The 22,896-nt window shown below is 38.8% G+C and overlaps 1 protein-coding gene and 1 long non-coding RNA gene across 2 annotated transcripts in view; both read right to left on the reverse strand.

Moving 5' to 3' along the window:
• Positions 1-22,896, reverse strand: part of CYP7B1 (cytochrome P450 family 7 subfamily B member 1) — a 181,427-nt gene that overhangs the window by 129,313 nt on the left and 29,218 nt on the right. The window lies entirely within an intron of this gene.
• Positions 12,749-15,731, reverse strand: LOC142406172 (uncharacterized). The gene is made up of 3 exons (XR_012774480.1): positions 15,646-15,731; positions 14,406-14,558; positions 12,749-13,331 (listed from the first exon to the last, which is right to left on the reverse strand). It is a non-coding gene; the product is annotated as an uncharacterized LOC142406172 (long non-coding RNA).

A 22,896-nucleotide genomic window follows, 5' to 3' on the forward strand; every position in this document is an offset into this window, starting at 1 on the left:
GTTGATTCCTGAAGAGAAGTCTAGAATTTAAAAGACAAAACTGGGTTTATCGGATAGGACAGATTGCTGCTTGTCTGACCGACTTAGTCTGTGTGACAGAGCTACGAGCTGCCTTTGGGTTCACAAGTCCTTCAAAACCGAAGATTCATGGTAATAGAAAGCTTTTCAGCATAAAGCACCCAACAATCAGAGTTAAAGTTTTATTTATTGGCTCTGACCATCTACTTCTGTTATCAACCATAAGGGCCCATACACTTCATCAACTCCCAACAATAGCCGCAAGCTTGGACAATCTGTCTTGTGTCTTCATTGGGTAAAACTTCAATAGAGCAGCATCGATTAAAGAACAGCCCACGCATAAAATGGAAACTCATTAAAATAAACTTTTTCAAAGGGGGAAGAAACTTCGGTTCCAATTGAATTGAACTGTTTTTATTTCGGAGATGAAAGCTCCATTACCCAGCTTTACATTCATGTGCTCTTGGCTTAAGTGCTTTTTATTTGACTTAAACTTTTGGTTTCTTCCCATGTCTTTTTGGAGGCTTGAGAAACATAATAGGAATTCAGAGCTTATTGAGCTTGATTGGAACACAGTATCTGTGAACCTCATCATAATACCTCCTGGACCTTTATGTTTATCGTCTCACTGGCCTCTTTTGTGGGTTTTCCTGGCCTTTCCTACAAGAACAATTGTCTCCTTTCACACGTATTTGCAGAGACGTTTTTAATGCTTTAAACATTTTTAAATGAGCAGCCACAAAATAATGAAGAAATAAAAATAACGCAGGTGTAGTCATTTACATTATAGATGGAAGACTGCATAAGCTGCTGATGTCAAGATAGCTTTTCTAAAGTGTTTATATGAAAACTGACTTGCAGCTTACTGCCTGAAAGCCTCACCTTGAACTTATTATGAGGGCAATAATAATATGAAAAAATACAGATGGTAACCTGTGCTATCTGGAAACTTCAGTTTAAACAGAGCAAGCTTAATACATGGTAGATTACTCATTTATATCAAAGCTAAGTAATAATTTCCCAAATGCTTTGATTTTAGATGACTGAACACTAAATGAAATGAACTACATTCTCAGTTACTTACATATACTGAATGTCAAGAGAAATTTGTTTAACGCTGCGAAGCTATACAGAAATATTCACTGACTGTGCTGCCAAACACCCTGCACTGCAGAAAATGAGCCCACAAATGCTTTACAAAATTTCATGTGCTTTTGTCTTCATATATACTTTTACGAAACATGAAGTAATCCAACTCTATTAGAAATACATGCAAATATTTCTTAAAGCTTTCTTCTTATATAATAGCATACAACTTGCATAAAAATTAACATACAGAAGAAAAATATATGTTTGTGCTTCAAATTCACCATGAATATTTTTTTCACCTAAATTCTGGTTTGGGGGTGAAAAAAATCAAATCACCTTTGATTTCAGCTAGACACAGATGCACACAGCAGAACTCGGTTCCTCAAGTTTACATATGGCCACACAAAGGCTGAGAATACACAAAGGTCTATTAACGATCATTTCCCTAGAACACAAAAATGTACTTCATGCAGCACATTATTTAAAAACAAACAATGTGTGGGAATCAGACAGATTTAAGACCTGCATTATTCTAAATTTTTGCATAAAGACTCAGTGTTGATTATAAATTAGTTTTTCTTATCAATGTGTTCATTCTCACACATTTAATTCCTGAGGCTGATAGACATTAGTCTAACACTTAGACAAGACAAGGAGAGTCTGAATGCTCAAGAGAAAGCCATGCAAATCTGGGAGTCTGGGACTCCCAAATCTGATCACAATCTTACAATTTCTATATTGCATTTGTCCTTAGGATGTTGAATGAAGGTATACTTCACCGTCTAGTGAGGCAAACCCCAATTAGCTTTCATCTTGGTACCACAGACATAGTCAGTGAAGATATACCGAGGCTGCCCCCCAAATTTCTATGCTGACCACTATGCTGCCACAGCTTCCCTACCCTTCATTGCTCTCACTCTAGCTGGATTAAAAGTGGCACAGTTATGGCAGCCTGCTCTTCATTTGCTGTGTAGTGACGTTGATCACTTAAGATATGCTTAAGGACACCAGAAAGTCCATTTTCTCCTTCTCTGCCTCAGTTTCACCAGCTGTAAATCTAGCCTGCTCCATGGAGATACTGCACTAATCGGTTAGCGCTTGTACTTAATGTAGCCAAAGCATTATATAAAGATCAGTTCTCAAAAACATTTCTTTTAAGGGATTCTATAGCTGTTTTCCACTCTAAAAGCAATTTTAAACCCTGCAAAATGTCTCAGCATCAGCAAAACTTATTATTTCCTGTATTTCTCATTTAAAATCTTACGGTAAAAAGTCATTTGAGATAACAACCCCACATTACTCAAGCCACCGGAATGTGCAGGCAGGGTTTTTCTGCACAGAAAGTCACCCTAGAGTAGGGTGGGAGTTTGGGTACACAAGAAACGTGGGATGAAGTACAGATATGTTAAATGGCTTTGCTACTTAACATTTTGTCATGCAAAATTCAAAAGTCAATTTAGAACAAAAAAGGTGTACATCAAATATAGAAATGTGTAATTGGCATCAAACCCAATTATAAAATAGGTAAATTAAACATATGTGAAAAATACAGCATTATTTAGTGTGATGAATATTTTCACAGTATTTCTTGATGGACTTCGCAGTTCAAACACACTTATGTCAAAAGTTAAACATACAAACCACAGCAAAACTCTATAAAACTGAGCTATGCTTCTACATTGCTGCTCCTAGAGTTTATGTTCAGTATAACTCACAGGGATTGCTACTTCCCATCAGACATTCTCAAGCCAACTGGAGAGCTTTTAAGAATAAAGTAGAATAAGATTATAGTAGCTTACAGAATTCTTGCTTGCCCTGTCTTCACAGGCCATTTCATTATTTTACATGCTGGTTGCAATCTGCTTACATTTTACAAAGCGAATATGAGATATGGGCATATTCAGGTTCAAAAGTGCCTTTTATAGCCCAAAACGGAATGATGTAGTTTAAAAAATAAAATATGGATACGTCAAATTATTATAGTTTAGCTTGAGACTATTCTTTTTTTCCTGTTCTCACAAAATACAAACTTGCACTACATACACCCCCCTCCAAAAAAAAAAAGGAAAACTTTGCTTATACTACTGTTGTAACTGCTGGCATGGAGCTCTATCCCAATTAGACCTTAAAGAAATGTACTGTCCTATTATCTGAGTATGTTTTTGGAAATGGCAATCAAAGAAATATTCTAACATGAACAAGTGTTTCTAAGTGCTAATTATTCATGGTATCACTTGCTGATTGGTGCCTGCGGCCATGAAAATTTATTTCTAGGCTGTATTTACAGTAAAACCAAAAGTGCTTAGTGGCAAGTAGCTTAATCAAATTTAAGAACAGCAGACAGAACATAGGAGATTTTTTTTTTTGTTGCTTTAATCCTCTCACTTGGTTTTGAAACATAAGGCCCTGTTCACTTCATTTAAGTCTCACAATGACTGGAAGCCTGATCAATCTGTCTTGTGTCTTCTTAGGGTGAAACTGCAATTGAGTGGAAGCAACAGATGAACAAAGCCCACATTCAAATCTGTAGCTCATTAAAATAACGTTAAAATAGGGTAAAATCGCAATTGTAAGTGAATTGTAGTTGGCTTCTTTCAGCTACATACATTTGATTAATAAACCATACATTCATTAGCCATGAACCGCTGGTCTTTAAAGTAAATTTAAATGAATGACCCTGCTTTTTTGATCTTCAGACAGTTTTGAAAACATTTATGAAATAAAGCTTAAAAAAATAGGTCAAGGGCTGTTTCCTACAAGCCAAAGAGCTAATGGGATACGATCCGTCAAATCCCATAATCAATTCACATTCTGATACAGAAACTTAGAAAGCTGCAAGTTTACAAGAGACATATTGTAAAACAGCTTTTACAGGGGGAAAAAAAAAGAAGTATTGTTAATTTGCTTTAAACTCACAAGCGGTCCAACACTTCCAAGAACATATTTTAAAAAAATACTGTAAGAAGGCAACCTTAATTAAGGTTACGGCAACTCAAACGATGAAAGAGCACAGGGCTGGAAGAAACCCCCCAAGTCATGAAGTTGAGTCGCCTGCAGGTATTCATCCCAGCTCATCCTGTTCAGAAACCTAAACAAGGATGTTTCCACCTCAAAACATGGGTACAAGTTAATCTAGCTCAGACAGGCATTTTTACTTTGACTTTCCCTCAAGATCATCACTGGTAGTAACCAGAGCTGCTGAGATGGGAGGTTGCTGCTGGCAGACAGGAGGTTGCAGCCTCTCTGCCACCATCAGCAAAGCCTCAGGCCATGTAATGACCCCTCACTGAGAGATGCAGGGTACTACAGGTGCCAGTACTTCATATTTGGACAATCCACATCTGCACCCTACCTTTCAGCTTTGATTCTTAATCCTGAAAAACACTCAGCACTGTTGTAATTAAGTGGGCAACTCACTGTGACAGGGTTGGAAATACAGTGGAAGAAAGTCCCTTCAGCCTGAAGTTGACCTTCTATGAGCAGAGCCACATCCCTGCAAGAGTTACTCCTTCTTGTGCAGCTCTTCTGCAGATCCAAGTGAGTGCAAACACACAGCCCCTACTAGCTGGACAGAACTTTGGGGCAGGGGTCTCTGCACCAGGGACCTCTGCAAAGCGGGGATGCTCTCAAGGTGGAATGGGACAGCTAGGCTTCTCTCTTTTTGGCCACCTTGTTTTATTTCCCAGAAGAGCTCTTCTTTACACTTTCCAGAGAGAAGATGACAAAATGAAGGGTAGAGCTTTGTCACATGAACAGAAACCATTGTTGGAGGACAGAAAGAATTACCAGGAATTGCTACTAAAGAACATTAGTTTATTCTAGGGACAGTTCACTATTCCTGGGAATTAATCAGAGTTTTCCCCTTCCTTCCCACCACAATAATACCAACTGTCTGCCATTGTTCTTTCATGAATTCACCATGGAGAAGACACAGACTAGAGGTCATGGTGACAGTTGGAATAAGCCACTGCTAAGCCCATCCCTGACACAAAATCAACAGGCCATGCTTTCAAAGAAGATGAGCAAGAAAATAATTCCTAACCCAAATTCAACACTCAGCCCTATACCTGAGTCAGCCAACCACCAAGTCTGTTTGCTATTTGCCTGTCTCCCCAACATCGCTGGGGTATCACTCCACACTCCTTGCAGACTCTGTCGATTATACTTCTTTTACATTTTGGGGTCTTTCTCTGAAGCTGTAACAGGAAGCAATTTAAGTCAAGACTAATTTCCCTTAAATGAAAGCAATCAGTAAGGATCCTAATTGCCCTACCTATCCTATAGAGCTGATGGAAAGCATCATTCCTAGCACCAATTCATGTGCTCAAGAGCTGAATTCCTGTGTAGAGATATCCATCTTACCCCCCTTGACTGCAGAGGGACGACTACAGCCTTCACGTAAACAGGTCAGGTGCACGAACTTAGGACAAGTGAATGTATCTTACACTTCACTTACCAGAATTTCACATTTTGTTTAAAGATGAGTACGCACCACGATGGTTTTAGGTTTGTAGGCAGTGGCATGCCAACAGTTTCCAGCCTGTATCCCATATACCAAAGAAGAGAGTAAGTACCCTGCTTTTGGCTGCGTGCGTGGGATTTGGCTGCAGATTGAATTCAGGTACCTGAATGCAGGCATCTAAAAATGTTCTATCTACGCTCCCCCCCCCCGCTCCCAACAGTGACCAGTACAGTCAATGGAGCTCAAACTGATTTATTTCACCTGAAATAACCAAGCAGGGCTCAATTCAGCTGCCTCAAGACAGGGGTCTATCTAGTACCGTGAGATGCTCCACGGTATTTATTCCACATTCACACAGAGCTGGCAGGTCTGACACTGCCACGGAGGGAGAATTGCATCCTTCTGGACCCACAGCTGGAGGCCACGCAGGACAGACATCTCTGTTTAGGAGAATGAATGGTGCCCTTTATGTCTTCATTACAGCACTAGTATAAATTATTTCCACAAAACCATGAGCAGCATCTCAGGAGACGTGACCAGGGAGGGAACAAAAACAGTACAAAATCACACTGGAACTGCTCTGAATGCCCATTTGCACTCCCCAGAGGCTTAAAGGGTTAAACATGCCAAGGTACAAATACTACTGCACTCCAATAAGGGGTCTGGGCATGCATCCCACCGAGCTCCAGGCAGGGATCATGCTGAAAACTGGGCATCACATATAGGCTACCTGGAGCACTCCCACTTCCTCATGTGGAAGCATTGAATTTATCCTTTAATAAAGGAAATACTTTGATTCATTTTCTGACAATAGCTAAACAATGTCAACACTGATTTTAGCAAAAGTTACTGCAACTGTGGCAACCATTTTTAACTCTCCCTTAATATATGCCATAACACGATGATTTCCCTAAAGGTAAATTATCCAGTCTGATCAAAAAGTGTATCTCAGTTCAGCTGGACATGGGGAGTCTTAAGTTAAACTCTTTTAATCTTTTTCCTAGGGTGGCAATATAAATCAAACTGATTAACCCTTCATGAAATTTCTCATAAAATTAAGAAAACATAAATTTTACTGCTAAGCCTTTTTGAAAGAGGCTAAACTCTGGGTTTTTTTTAAATTATGCCAAATATTTATTTTACTATAACTGCCATCCATTGGTCATCACTGTATTTGAACCATCACTGTGCTATGTTATTACACAGCATTTTCCATCAATATTTTATATTTCTTGTGTGTTCAGTGCAGGAGAGAAACTGGCTTTAAAATAGAAGTGAAGGTAAACATCCATCAGTTAAAAACAAAGTGATATTAGCAGAAAGTTTTTTGACCTAAAAAGTTTAAGATTCTGGAACTAAATTGATATTTATAACCTTTCATATTTATTTCATGCATAAACTGTCTTAATTTAGCCTCATTACTATCATTAAACTTTGATTCACTCATTGCTGGAATGAGAGAGTTAACATGTCATTTAAGAAGAAAGCCTTTACTTCAAGTTGAAGGCTGAGTACACATTCCTCATTTAATACTGATTACTATTATGCATGCATATTGAGGACTGAATGTGCAGTATTTGTCTGCAGTGAGTACTGAATATCAAATTTGTTCGATAAATCTATACACAAAAGTTTCTATGTCTTTAGAAATGCCACATCACCCACTTTCCCAAATACAAAATTCACATAGGAACTGAAAGGTCAGTGACTCCTCCTAATAAAACATGAAGAAGCTATCTGAGAGCCACCCTCACTTGAGGAAAACACAAATAACTTCCATTTCTGCTGGTGACCAGCTCCGTTTTAAGGGCTGACCCCACTCAGATGCACGAGAGCCACGGCAGTGCAGCCATTCAGAAGCTGCTTTCACTGGTTTGGAATTAAACCATGGACAGCTGAAGATATAAAATAAAGAATGCAGTATCAAACCGAACCTAAAGCAAATAATAGTAGGGGGAAGGTAATTTCTGAGATGACTGGGATACATGACTTGGTAAGCATCTAAAGCAGAACTGGATGAGCATGCCGGGACAAAGATTGCTACGGGATCTCTAACAACCATAAGCATCTCCTTTTTTAAAACTCATTTGCAAGAAAGTAGGATAATTATTCTCTCAGTTTGAATGGGTCCATATCTGTTGGCTTATGCTTGGGAAGCTGGAGAGACACCTTTCAGGACTAACGAGTTTCTGGTTAAAAACCATTCAGAAATGGAAATTCTGCATGCTAAATTGCTGCATAAAACTCCTTCTTGTGACATACAGCATCCATAAAGTGCAACTGAGCTTCATTTCCAAACACTGAAAAGATTAAAACTCAAGAATAGTCTACTTTGAAAAGATTACTGGGATAATTTTTGTTGAAATAAATACACTCTTCAAACAAATCAGGAGTTGCCCATTTCTTTCTAATGGCAATACTGTAGAAAAGCGGTTCTAGGGTACTACACACCTTTAGAGATACTGAGGTTTTGAAATAATTTTTGAGAGGAGACAGCTAGACATTAAATCTTTCTTTTCCAGGAGAACCACTATTTTAGGTTAAAAACTAAAACAACAAAATCAGTAATTCTTAATCTACCTGGAACTCAGCAGAGCATTTCCAGTTGTCACAACCAGTTCAAATGGAGAACTGGGACCAGCTGCAGAAGCCAGTGGTGTACACAGAAAAACGGATGATTCATGTGGGAAGGAGGTTACTAGTGAAGTACTTCAGGGACTGGCTTCAAGACTAGTTAGGTTTAATACTTTCACAAACAAAATATTAAATATAAAGATGTTAAGGAGAACATGAAGTCAGGACTCACCAGCAACAAAAAGAAGGACCAGAAATCACAAAGAAGAAATGTGGGACACCAGCAATGGAAGATCTGTTAGCCTCAGCTGAGAGGTCATGTGCTTCAGGACAGAGACAGGAATTTCTGCTGGGTGCTGGGCTTCCACAAGTGAAAACACAGAGGAGGCCAAGGACCAAGAGCTATTCATTTCTTCTAGTAATGAGACGCAGAAACACAATAGTACTGTCAATCCACGTATTGTCAACAGAAATATTTGTATCACCTCCCAAAAATCTCAGATGAAACCTCATCTGGAACTTCAAAGAACATTTAGTGGACAATTAAAAAAAAAAATTCCAAAAAGAAAGAAAGATGAATTTATATGATACAGGAGTGAGACCAGTTCTTTGGACAGGGAGATATGCTTATTTAGCATAGTAAAATTAAGGCTTCCTAAAAATACACTGGGAAGAAACAGCAAAAGGTGAAGGTGAAAACAGCAGATTTATTCAAGCTAATACAAAAATGTGGGCATAAAAATCTGGGTGCAAATTACCTATGAGCTCATTCGGTGTTGAGATGAGAAGTTTAATATTTTTTTTAGAGCTTTTTCCCTCTTTCTCTCTCTGTTCTCTCGAACAGAAGAACGATGCTGGGACCACAAGTCACAAAACTTGTTTGTGTTCTTCTAAAGATGAAATTCCTATTCCAGCACTTAACTTCACAAGTTGAATCCTTTAGAGAAAGACATAAGACAACTAACCCAATCTTCCCCATTTTCTGAAACTTGCAGTAAAATGACAGTTTGCCACAGGAAGACTGGAAATCAAATCTCTGTAAGAGAAGTCCTTCCACGTCACAAATCAGGCTTGATAAATTAGATGCCTTGTCGTACAAGTCTCGAATTCATGTGCCAAATTGGGGGTAGCAGGCAGGCCTGCCTTCCCACCATGGTGAAAACCTGTCTCTGCCTGAAGTCCACGGGTGACATGAGGATTCTTAGCAATCTGACAGCTAAAAACGTGACCCACCTTCAAAAAAGAAGCATATGGCTTCCAGCACCCAATTCTGACAACATTTTGTCCTTATTCCAATTTTGTGCCAAATTCTCTAACTCTACTACATTTTCGCCTAACATATTATTCACCTTGTGAAAGGATGTTAATCAGTATCGTTGTCAAAATGCTTCTTTGGGAAGAAAATTTTTGCCAGGAAAAGGAGACTGCTTTAAAAAAAAACCTTTTTAGGGGATTGTAACAACATGTGTTAAAACCAAAAAATAAGGAAAGAAAAAAGGTGGATTCAGATGTATGCATTTTTATACTAAGAAGACTAAAATCCTAAAGGAAACAAAGCAAAACAGGCTTTACTGCTGTGTGCCCACCCCAAAGAAACATTATTTATATCAGACTGTCATTTCCCTGTCTCCATTAGGATTTAAAGATCTGTGTCTTCCATCACTCTAAAAAAGAAACTCCCACTTTTGTTCCCTAATAAAAAACCAGCTAAATACTGTTAATACACAGACACACAGTACCAATAGTTCCACATTATGGTTTGCATCTACCTCTTTTACAACCCGTGTCCGGATTGGGAAATGCACGGCAGACGTGGGGACACTGGGTTGACCAAACTAGAGTCTAATTCAGCCTGAGACCATAGGCAAATGATTCCCTCAGGTAACTGCAGCATAAAACCACAACCCTACACCTATACCCAAGCACATCTCCACAATTTTTCTGATGAAAACTGATCATGGGAAAAGGTTAAAGTGCAATACGCTAGTGATGTATTATTTTTCCAAGGCACTGATTTCTGTCTATCTACGTATTTATACTGCTCTTCATCAGAAGGACTATAATGAAACATTGATATTCTGTAGCTCCCTGTTTGTGTAATTCCATTTGAAGTAAAGCAGATCCAGGAATTGCACTTGGTAAAATCTCCGGATTTAACTAAACAATAATTTCACACCACCAATATTTGGCAAAACTGAATAGGATTGGAAGTAGGCACTGGAATCAGTCGCTGAAGGCGTATAAAAAAAGCAGCGTAATAAAAGCCTACATCCAGAAAGCTGTGTGAGAGCAAACAAAAGATTAAAAGAAGGCGGCAAATGCTAATGCTTGAGAGTGGCTGGGGCTCCTTCAGGATGGGAATGGGCCTTATCAGTATTTTGTGCAGCGCACTGCACACGGCTGAAAGCATCCTTGAGCAGATGACTTTGGCCTCCACCACAACGTGATAGGAGACAAACACAACCCCGAGTCTGACACGAAGGGTGAAACTTTGAGCAGACTTTCACAGACGCCACAGAGGAGTACCTGAGAGTGAACAAAGATTTCCAGGATTCCTCCACCCCACCCTTTCCAGGAGGTGAACATAGCAGGTGCCTTGGCTCCTCATCCTCCCTGAACTTGGCTGGTGGTGCAGCATCTCCCTCTCTCTCTCTCCTGCTCAGAGGTTTGGTCCTCTGGCAACCAGCGAGTATGTGTCTGATACATTTTTTTTAAACTTTATGGCAAGGACTGCACTTTGTTAATACTGCCAGACATATATGATAGCTGTCAAGCTGGTGAGTTACTTTAACACTTGGAGAGCTGGCTCTGAAACAGTCAGGTAGCAAACTGCTAATGAAAAAGATAAGCAAATGAGTCAAATCAAGCATGCTACACTGTCTGTCTTAATGTTGCTTGGTATGTCTGGAAAGAAAAACAAGTCTTTCTACAGGCCAAATTCATTTTTATAACTCCCAAGTGCCTTCCTGTAATTCATTAACTGACCTGACTCACATCTCTACCCTGGGGCTCACTCTCATCCCCAGGGAGAGAATTGCAGGTACGGTGTTTTTTAAGTACTTGGGGGTTTATTCCTCTTGCTCACCTCCAATTTTCCTCTATGGAGTTTTCTTGCTGACTGCCCAGAGTTTTTCACATAGATGGACCTACATGCACTCAGAAGGGTAGAAGTTTCCAAAGAATATAAATCTTTATTATTTAGTGGAAGGAAATGCTTAGAAGAGTTGTATACGCTCTATGCGCTTGAAAATGAACCATTTTTTTAACGCAGAATTTGCTTCTCACTCAAGAAAGTGGCCATTACTTGCAGCTAGTGTGATTTGTTGCTCATCTGCTTTACCATAGTCTTTTTCTCCAAACAACTGCATGATCCAAGCGACAACTTAATTTTAAAAAGTTCTATAAAAGCAGGCCAAATCAGAGAGCAACTAGTACCCGAGCACCACCTTATTTAAGGAAATCAAGCAGCATATTTTTTTCATATGAAAGAATTACTAGTCAATTGACAATTCGTTCTGCTGCAGCAACTGGACGTTTATACATCAGATGGAGCATTCTGAAGAGTAAAATAATTCAGACAAGAAGGAAGCATTCGTATAGCCTGCTAAGAAAATGACTCGCAAACATGTTAATAATGGCACGAGGCCAAAAGGACAATGTCAGTATCTTTACTTATATTTTTCACTTTTCACACAGAGGCTGACACTGGTTTAGTAACAGTTTAAGTTAGGGTTCGGTGTCCCTTCATAAAATTAGGCAGGCGTCCTGAAAAGAGAATACATTTGAAAAGCTACTCCAAAGCTGTGAAAGGAAATGTGTTGCAGCTGGTGCAGGTGATCATCTTTTCATCCAGGCTGCCATCCTATTCTTGTTTGCTTCCCTCCTACATGCACATACACATCATTGTTAATTTTAAAAAGACATATCCTTGAATGTATTCCCTGTGCGTATTCTTTACTACTATTCTTTCCATCCGTGAATCATGAAGAGGTAGGAAAAAAGATTCTTACACAAAGAAATAGATATTAAGCTTTACGTGACTCTGATGATTTTGAAAGACAGTAGTCCCCTAACCACAGTTGCTGACAATTACAATACGTTTGCTAAAGCATAATTACAACTTGATTGTAAGTTTAGATTTTGTAATATCACAAATAAACAAAAAAGAGGTATCTGTGTATTGTAATTGGCTGATCATACAAATACTTATTAAATATAAACACATATGCTTTTGTAGATTTGTTAGAAAGATTCGTTAATTGCTTAATGAAAGATGTCTTTCTGATACTAATTCCTTCATTTAGTTCGACAGATTAAATTTTATATGAGGAGATATTAGCATGCATGCAATGAAGTGACAAGGACAACTAAAAAGCTTAAAATGTTAATGGATGAAGTGCAGCTTTCTCAGTTACTCTAAACTAAAAGCTATAATCTTCATTACATGCACTAAAGATCATCTTTTCCCCTGCTTTCTGCAGAGATAAGACAGCTATATTTAACACAGAAACGAACACCACAATATGTTTCGATTCAGCTGCTATATTTTCATCATCATAAATAAATTATGAAAACTTTAAACAGTGCATGAATGATTCCGCATAGAAAACAACAACAAAAACGCAATTAATTTTTATAGAAGAGAAAATTGATAGTTGACATCCAAGCAATCCAGTCGCTCCTATATTTCATTGCAGTAGCTTTAGGTAATTATCTTCTTGATAAACTCTCTTCGCAACGTGCTTGCAGAAAAAAACCCCAAACAATTGACTTTAATTACTAAGGCACTACAGGGTTAATGTCAACCATTGCTGTAAAAAGCAAATTACTAGCAATACCAACAGTCCAGAGCCTTCCTTTTTGCTGTAGACTGGAGTTCAATCTGGCATCATCTTTTCTCTTTCCCCAGTAGGGTGCAGGGAGCCCTCTAGCTTCCATGTGGCTTTCCTACTGTGGTACATATTGGCCAGCATACAGCTGCTCTAAACAACTATTTGCATCTACAATGCGGTCATCCCACCACCTTCTTTTCAGATCAATATGATTGGGACAAACAATAGTTTGATTTTGATTGCTCTATAGTACGCTTGGGTAGAGCCTCTGAATGCAAGCGAATCGCTCAGAAACAATGGGCTGGTTCATCATCCAAAGCGTCCCTTTTCAAACAGCTGCCTCTGCCACACTCACCCTGACAAACGTCCAGAAAAACAGATGGTTTCAGCATTCATGGGCAGTTTAGTGAAAGCCCTAGAGTCAACTATTCAAGACATTTTATCATCTAGCTGATAATAGAGCATTGCTTGGAGATAAAAATTAAAAATACATTTAAAAACTCTATTAATTCGCATCCACGTACAGCTCCCCTCGCACACACGCAAAACAACTTCCCCGTGCCCTGTAACACTGCAAAGTGCAAGCGCTAAAGGAAGCTTCACTCTTAATCCCTTCTGTGGGATAGCCACATCGCTATGAAAAATGACAATCAGCGGGTAATCTCACAGACCACATATACTGCAATACCCACAAACAAAAGCAATGAATTAGTAATTGAATGGGAAGTTTAACTTCGATCTGCCTGGGGTTTGCTGTGGATTAAACCAGGTCCGGGGGGTTTTTTTCTTTTTTTTTTTTGGTTTGTGTGTATGTGTGTATCTAAGAGACAGAGATATTTTTTGCTCGTTTTTTTAGGGCGAAGACGAATGCTTTTGAGGCATTGTATTGGGAAAGGCACAGGATGAGTCGTGATACAGATTCTGCTCATACCTACAGACAATCACATCATTTCCACTCAAGTCACAGGTATTAGCAGCAGAGAAGCTGTGGTACTACAAAGCCAAGGGTGTCTGCTCCCTTGAACACGGCTGTGCCACACCTTGGTCTGGAAGAACGTGAAGGACAGGCTGAAGTGCAGCCATAACCATGGCTCCTCAGCTCCACCGGCCACAAAGCCTGACCTAGGGATGACGAATGGGCAGTATTATCCTTCTGGGATATCTGGGCAGTATTATCCTTCACAGGATGCAAGACTACTTCCACTTGCTCCACAAATCCCTACAACTTTGGGGAAGCTTAAACTCCCTCAAACCACATTGGAAAGTCTAACTCTTCTTGAGGCAGGATAGGAGGATTTGGCTTCTAGGGAAAAAAGGAGTTATATTTATAATTCCTTTCTTAACAGCTTACAAAGATTCATTATCTACTGATCTATTAATACTTTGTTGGTGACCATATGAACTTTCCGCAGCAAAGATAAATGCCATACCTGGCACTGCATTAGCCCACTGAGCTGAGCTGCTCCACAGTTAATCTGGACATGCTTACTCTTAACTCTACCTTTCAGCGGAGCACACGAGACTGAATCTTGCAAATGCTGGGAACTTTTTGGTAGGTATATGCAAGTATGTGTCATACAGCTCTAAAGAAAAGCAGAGAAACAGAAATCAAGGGCCAGCAATCATTTTTCCCAATACCTCAATGTCTAAATGATACAATTCAGCAGATGTATCTTGGAATTGAAAAATAAACATAAAAAAAGAAAGAAAGAAAAATCTGACCATATACTGTAAATGTGGACTTATTTCCTTCTTAAAAATTTTTACTTTCTAAAAACATTGTTCTTACTCTATTGCATTTCAATTCAGGAAAAAAATATTCTGGATCCAATTCAGGAAAAAAATATTCTGGATCCAATCAGAAATCTCTGGTGAAGAAAACTTTACAGAAGGAAACCTCTGAGTGTTGAAGGATGGTACCAACTTGTCAAAATGATGATACTTAAATCCATGTGGCCACACACAAAAATTATCAACATGTATAAAGTAGTTTTTCTCCACACTAGTAATGATGTCAGTTTTGAACACTGGCTTCTCTATTTCCCCAATAAACTCATCTTCCTTACTGCTGTACTTGCACAGAGAGACCCTCTGAAGCCACTCCAAGTATCTGCTTCCTCTTTCAGATCTTTTCTGATGCCTCTGCTATGACATCTCTAAAGATGCCTCTGCTATGACATCAACTAATCGTGACTGAGATGAGTATGTTATTCAGATAGCCAGTATTACAGTTAGGACTACAAAAATATAGGACTCTCAGAGACCTCAGGAGACTGTCTAGACCCTCCTGCTGCATAAAAGGGGCAAGGGGAATAAATATTCTAGGCAAACCTAACTCCTTCAACCTTTCCTTTTAAATCATGCTTTTAAAATTCTTCATTTCCTCATGATTTCTTTTGGAAACTCTCCAATTTATCTACATCTTTCTTTATATGCAGTCCCCAAAACTGGATTCAATACTCCAGCTGAGGCCTCACCAGCACCATATGGTGCAAAATAATTACTTCCCATGTCTTACACATGACACTCCTGTTAAAGAATCCCGAAAAAAGAGGTGCTTTATTTGCAATAGCATGTCCTTTGTGAGTTATATTTCACTTGTGATCTCCCAAAACCCCAGACACTTTTCTGCCTTCCAATTACTTCCCCCTTTTGTCTTCGTGCATTTACCGTATCTTTTCCAAGGGCAGTATTTTGCACTTCTTTACCGAATTTCACCTGGGTGATTTTTATATAGACCTTTCTGCACCGATTCATTCCTCCAAAGTGTTGCAAACCTCCCCCTGACCCATTGTCCCTGTAAAAAAAGAAAGTGTATTTTCTCATTAGCATTTTGAATGATGGGTTAGAGAGCAGAACTTTCCGTGGAAGAGACCGACGAGTGATGCTAGGTGAGCTGCCCCTGCTGCAGCTGGAAAGAGCACCACCGGTAACTTCTCTTCGAGAACACTTGTTTCAACTGCTTTGCAGCCACTTATGGCAATTTCATCTAGGCCATATTTTTCAAGCTTGCTTATAAGAATGTCATGTTGGACAGTGTCAAAAGCCTCACTGAAGTCAAGATACATCACATCTCCTACTTCTCTGTTATCCACTAGGCCAGTTACCCTGTCAAAGAAGGAAATGAGATTGGTTTGACACAATTTGTTCTTGACAAATTCACGCTGGCTGTTTTTTTATCACCTGATTATTGTCTAGGTGCTTATGAATTGTTCTAACATCTCTCTGGGGGATCAAACCAGGGCCAAACTGGACTTGGCAACTGGAAAAAGGAGTACCCAGGCAATTAATGACAAGTCCTAAGCCTGACTTTCTTCAGCCCTGCCAGGCTGCTTCTGTTTACATTAAACACAGCTTATGCTTTAAGATCAAACCAGCAAAACCTGGCCACCTTCTACGGCAGGACCGTAGTTAACCACTTGCAGTTAACCACTGTAGCTGCACCGCATCGCTACAGTGCAAGAACCATTTAGAAACACTTGAGCTAATTCCTGTCCCAGAAGCTGCAGGGCTAAAATCCTACCCCTCCTCTCTCCAGTGAGGCCAGAACTTCGGTCTTGCATCTTGGGATGAATTACCTCAGACTTCTGCTGCTCAGATGTTCAGAGCTGGCTTTACATCTCCGAATGACACGTTATTGCAGTATGCAGACACATTCTTAGTTTTCTAGCACATTTAAAATATTAACCACTCATTTACATTAATGGTAGTCTTCACACTGCTTGTAACAGCCTGTGAACCAGGCTTCAGGACACAAAATTTATCATCTTTGTTTGTTTTCATAGCCTCTCTCCCAGAAAGGTCCTGACCTTGTTTGAGATGTTGGGTGGTACTGCAACAACAATAATAAATATGATGGGGAAAGTCTTAAATCCCACCTCAGTTTACAGAATGAGAAGGAGTTGGGAAATCAGGGGATTTTTAGCCAGGAAAAAAAAAGAAAAAGAAAAAAAAGCAGCAATCTGGGAACACACACAAAAAAGAAAGCCCTTTCCCTCTCTTTTTTGCTTCCAGTTTACTGTTTCCCTGGTCAGCCTTCCTGGTTCTTTTTATTTTGCTAATGTTCAAGTGAGCTCTTCCTCAGGCACAAGTTTTTATGCAAGAAACAAAGAAGAGATTCTTTTCTTCCTCTTTCCTATCACTTCTTCTGAGGCTTCCCCTTACTTCTTTTCCTTTTTACCTCTCCCAGTCTCCAATACAGACTCGTCTCTTATCCTCTGTCATGCATTTTTTTCTGTCCTACTGCATAAGAACTATTTCTTAGTTCCCTTCCAAGTCTTCTTAACCACACAGGCTTTTATACAGGTATTGAACTAAGTGTTGAACATCATCTTGCAGTCACATCTGGGTTACTTCAGTTCAGCTCCCCATACTGTTGTTTCCATTCATGTCTCCTACCACACATCTCATCCTTCGCATCAGGGAGGGTACAGAGCATCAGAGAGAAACAGCACAAGAAGGGCCACGAAAATAGCCATTTCAGCACCTCTGAAGGCAAGCGAGGATAGATGGAGAAGACTGAGCACAACAACCCACAGCACAGAACGTGGCTTCACCAGAAAGAAACAGCCCTGAAGGACAGCTCACATTTGACTGTGGTCACGGCTGTTCCTCAGCTTTATTTAGATGAGTGGGTTTGCAACTGCTGGACACCCCAGGTGGTCCACATACCGTTTCTAAGGAAGCTATGGTAGACAGCTAACGTATGCTACATGGCAGCCTACGTGCACCAAGGTCCTAAGTCTTAAAAAAACCAGATAAGCTAAAACAGCAGTTCTGATTTTTTTAAGGTGGTACTGAAGACATTCAGTAAGACCTTGTTCCAGTACTCCTAGATGAAAATCTCTGACCTACTATCGAGCAGGCCATTCCAGTTCATCTCTGTTTCCTCTATGGCCATCTGTTTGTCTTGTTTTCAAGACGCAATTTCTTGAAGGAGGAATTATTTCCAGCTTTTACCATGCTAAGCACTAACGTAATAATAAACAGGTACGCATTTATAAGCAATGCTAATAACATAACTAGATTCTCTAATCTCTGTTTACTTTGTGAAAATAGAATTTGTGTAAAAAATTCACATATGAATTTGTGTTAAAAAGTATCATTTTTTTTGAAGTCTGTTTCATGGTTACTCTGCATAAATGGATTTTCCCCTGCTTTTGTGACAGCCTTTCAGTTCAACACAGGAGAGAGAAGTCATTAAAGAGGAAAATATAACAGTAGAATTACAGAAACTGGCAAGGTAACATAGAAATAGAAACATTTCCTGAAACCACTAGTTCTTTTTTTTATGAAATGACTAGGTTTCAAGTTGATGTTGTCAGTGCAAGTAATCTTGAAATTTACACTACAGCAGTTTCACTTTCTCAAGTCAAAGGCAGAGATTTTAAAGGAAAAAGTCCTTTTTGAAAGCTTATGCATTAAAACTTTGAAAGTTATTTGTTGGCTTGATGAAGGTTATTGCATTATCAACAGAAATACCATTTTTTTTATTATGACCCATGTGGCTACAAATATTTTGCTGCAGTGTCATCATTGTAACAGAATAATATACAATAAAGTTTTAGATTTTCTATCCAGTCTAAGTGCTGTGAAATCCAGTTATCTAAAAGCATTAAGCAGTAAGTTCAGTTTTATACTTAGCATTTCATAGGAAACATAACACTAGATCGTTCAGGGGTTAAGTGCAAGATTAGAATAAAGTATATCCTGTAAATTTTGTGTATGATATAGGCTGCATATGGACAGTTCTTCCATCTGCCTAGATGACTACAACGAAGATACAAGTAGATAAAATTGCAGTTAATTTAGTAACATGTACCCGCATGATAGCAAGTCCAATTTTGATTGAAATCATTTGAAGGTTCTAACATTTGCATCTCTTCAATCAGCTTTCATTTCTTACAGAGATTCATCATCTTGGTGTCTAGCTGGATTGCATGAAAATATGGACCTCCATTAATTTCTAGAACGAAAAATTGAAACTAATCCCGGAGACCATCTGGAAGGCATGAGTAGCATAAAAATTCAGCTCCTTGCCGGTAAGGCCACATCACTTCTTTAAAAAGAGCAAAAGTAATCGCACAAACTTGGTTTCATTTTTGGTTACAAGTGCAATTCAAGGACCTCTGTACCTCAGTCACACATGTCTAAGCCATGGTTGTAACGAAGGCAATGCAGCACCCAAACTAAGAAGTCCGAAGCCTGTGAAGTTGGAGCTGATGGCCAACATCTTCCAGAGCATTCACTACTTCTAGCTGGAATAGTTCTGAAATGTAATGAAGACTTTCTCTTGATGGATACAGAGGGGGCAAAGTGAACGTGAACTGCATATTTTGGAACAAATCTTCAAACCAGTTTTGATCCTAATTAAAGGTGTCTATGTGAACATCAACCTTGCCAGAAAAAAATGGAACTGTCAAGCCATAGAAAGAAATGGTAGATGACATAACCCTTGTCTCATGTTACTGCTACTTACCTGTGTAGCTTCACTGTAGCAAGTTTGATCATGCACATAAATAAGAGTTCATATATGCGCATGCACACACACACACAGGTTAACAAAAATTTCTAGTCTTTTACAGCATCAACATGTATGTTTTCATCGTTCATTCTCTTTAAGAATAAATCTCATGACAAGACTTGAAAAGTTGTATACCATAACAATATTAGAGATGTGTTTATATTAATGTGTTTCCTGAAAAGACTCTGCCTACGTTTTGTTTCAGGGCTAAAATGTATTTGGGGAAGAATAGGCTCATTCAGAATAAATGCTTCTTTAAATCCGCTTTAATTTTTTCTGTTGAGTTAATCAGATATGACACTGATTTTATCCTGTATTCAGAACCTGTTAGGTATTCTGTCCAGCTGAAATACAAACACTGTTTCAATTACAGAGGAAGGCAGGTAGAAATTAAAAGAGGCATTGCTCCTTTAGGTTTAAAGTCGCTTGGCTAGTCAGATCTTCAAGAAGAATCTCTGTTATCGAGCTGAAGATTTAAACAATCGTGACTTTCAAGAGTGTGTTTCCACCCCATTAGTGATATAGTAGTTCACATCAGAAAGAACTACTGCATTTTACAGAATTCAGCAGAGAAATGATTCTTCTCTAGTACTTGGTAGCAGCAATATTTCAGGTTTTTTATGCCATGGTTTTTACAATCTAAACACAGAAATTAAATGCCTGTAGTCATAACTCATATCCTCCAATTGCTTTAAAATGGACATTTAGTTCCTCAAAGGGGTTGACAATGTCTTTTTAAATTATAACTGCTGATTTATATCACTGTAATATGACAAAGTAGACTTACACTCCTCAAATCTGAAGATAGAACAAATATTCTTTGCACTCAGTAGCGGGCAAAGGTTCTTCAGAAATAAAATATGCCTGCCCTCTACTGACCATCTAAGAAACTCTTTTTTTTTCTAAAACTATATTTGCACCAGTGAAATTTTTAATCAAATTTTAAATTTAATCTCTTTCTTCGTTTGAACTGTCTCATAATGTCACGTTTCCAAATTAGATTTCCACTCTTCATGTACTTGTTGCATCCCTCCAGAAAGTTCAAAGCCTGCTGGTTTGCACAACATGTTATATGTATCCAAATCTTTTTTTTTTTTTTTTTTTTTTGATTCACTGGTCTCCTGAGAAAATCAGGGAGAGAGAATGGAGTAGCCCAGAGTTTAAAATCTGACTGTCTGCCCAGAATTGTTAATGTAAAAGACTCCTTTTTTTCTGCAGCAGCTGTTACAAATCAAGAAGCAATTGTACTTTGGACATTCACACAGAATGAGTTTTATCCTCAGGAGAGCTTAGAAAAATAGAAAAGTGTTTGCAAAATTCATTGGATACCAAATTTCGAGGATATTTTTAATCCAGTTTGAAATGCAATGCACATGTGCAATCAGAATGACCAGTTTTTAAGAGTAACAAGAAAAACAAGGTCCTGGCTAGATGTATGTGGCCAGTTCTGGCAGAGACGCACAAGGACACATCTGGATTAGCTATCTCCTTTTGAGTTGCAATTTGTCTCATCTGTTTTAGGCTTACTTAAAATGAGATGAATCATGCTTTAGCAGTGCTCCCTTCCCCCAAACGTACATGCAGTCAGATGAACCTCCAGGAAGGTACACTGCATTAATATTTATGCTAACCACAAGCAAACGTAACCCACACTGAAGAATAATAGGAACAAAGGAAATGCTCCTCTCCTAGCAAATCCAAGGACACAAGCTGCTTCAAAGCATGAGAAGGAAGAGTTTAGTCCAGCGAGGATTTTACCCTTGGACTCTGGAGATGAATGGCATTCCAGATAATGATCTTACCACCATTTCTTCTGAGCTAGGTAGGACCAGTACTGCCTCCAGCACAAGCCAGTGCTAACTGCTGCTGTTTTCCAAAGCTTTCAGAACTCGCCTGTGCACAGTCAATACGAACAAGTTAGGCTATGAGCTCCAAACAGACCAATTATTCCTGACCAGTTCTCCACGTGGGCACTCAAGGATAAGAAAGCATCCAGAGCATAAGTTAACCACCTGATCACACAAACAGGACCTCAGTGTCAGGCTCTCCAACCCTGACACTGATTTTAGCAGTGATTTCAGTAAGAACGGACCCAGACCAACTCATAAGTGCTACTAAAAGCCAAAGGCATAACATATAATTAATCCATTGTTCTCGCTGTTGAAAACTCATAGTTATTGACTAGGTGTAGTCCTGTACTAATGCAGGACTAATATACTATGCTTTACTTTCTATATTAATGCTATGAATTTCTATATTCAACAGCAAGTGGATCCATTCCAGTCCATATTTTCATCAGGCTTTGGAAGTGAGTTGGTATCTTCAGAAGCTGTAGAATGGATATAGGCACAAAACTCTGAACAGGTGTACGAATAGCACTGGGGTAGATTAGTGGAGAATTTGAACAAAAAATTCCATTGAGGAAATAATTTTCTTCTCCTGTGTATATCCCGAACTGTGCTATGTAAATAACCTGAGAAGAACAAAAGCAGAAGTTGTATGTTTTAATAAGCCATGTGGATAGGTTGCCCTTTTCTGAATATATCTCTCTATATATGGTATACAAAGATGCAGATAATATGTAGAGATATATATTTCCCCCAATAAGAATAATAAATAGCTACATCTTTATGGAGACATGCAATAACGGTGCTTCTGCTACTGCTGCTAGACAGCTGCCTAATGCTTGTCAGCTACTGAGAACCAAACATGGTTTGCAAACAGCAACTTTCTGGGGATGAATAAAAAGAAAAATCTCTGGAATCGAGTATTTTTAAAATGGAATCATCTGCTCATGAGTGAAATCTGAAAAGCAAAAGCTTTTATAATCAACTCTCCACCTTTCTGGCCATTTGAATATTCTCCCATCACTGCAATTTATAGAGCCCTGTTTTGAAAAATTCCTCTACTGGGAAGCTGAGGCTCCACTCTGGAAGTCCACACGGCACAGGTGGAAACACCAGCATCATGTAGTCACTGGAAATCAGTCCCTGTAGAAATGAAGGTGGAAAGGAGAAGATACACCAACCGTTCTTATATCAGCTATTTAAAGATGAACTTTCAGTATAAAAAACCATAATGACAGTAGTGACCTAGTGTAATTATTAATATGAATTAACAAATATCAATTATTAAATATGAACAATATAGATTATATTCATGTTGATTGCCTCTGGTTCCTATGGCAAGACCAATAGTTCATGACTGAACATAAGTTTGAAATAATAAAAAAGGTTATGATGACCACATACTGATCATTAATAAAGTGCACATGATCCTTCTCCCACAAACCCAAAAAGATTACGTATCCATGTGGAGACAACAGGCAGTAACTAATCCTCACAGTATTTACAGCAAAATTTCCTCTGGGAATTTTTCTTCACTCTTTCCTTAAGAAT

Source organism: Mycteria americana, chromosome 2 (genome assembly GCF_035582795.1).
Source record: "Mycteria americana isolate JAX WOST 10 ecotype Jacksonville Zoo and Gardens chromosome 2, USCA_MyAme_1.0, whole genome shotgun sequence".
Lineage (NCBI taxonomy): Eukaryota > Metazoa > Chordata > Aves > Ciconiiformes > Ciconiidae > Mycteria > Mycteria americana.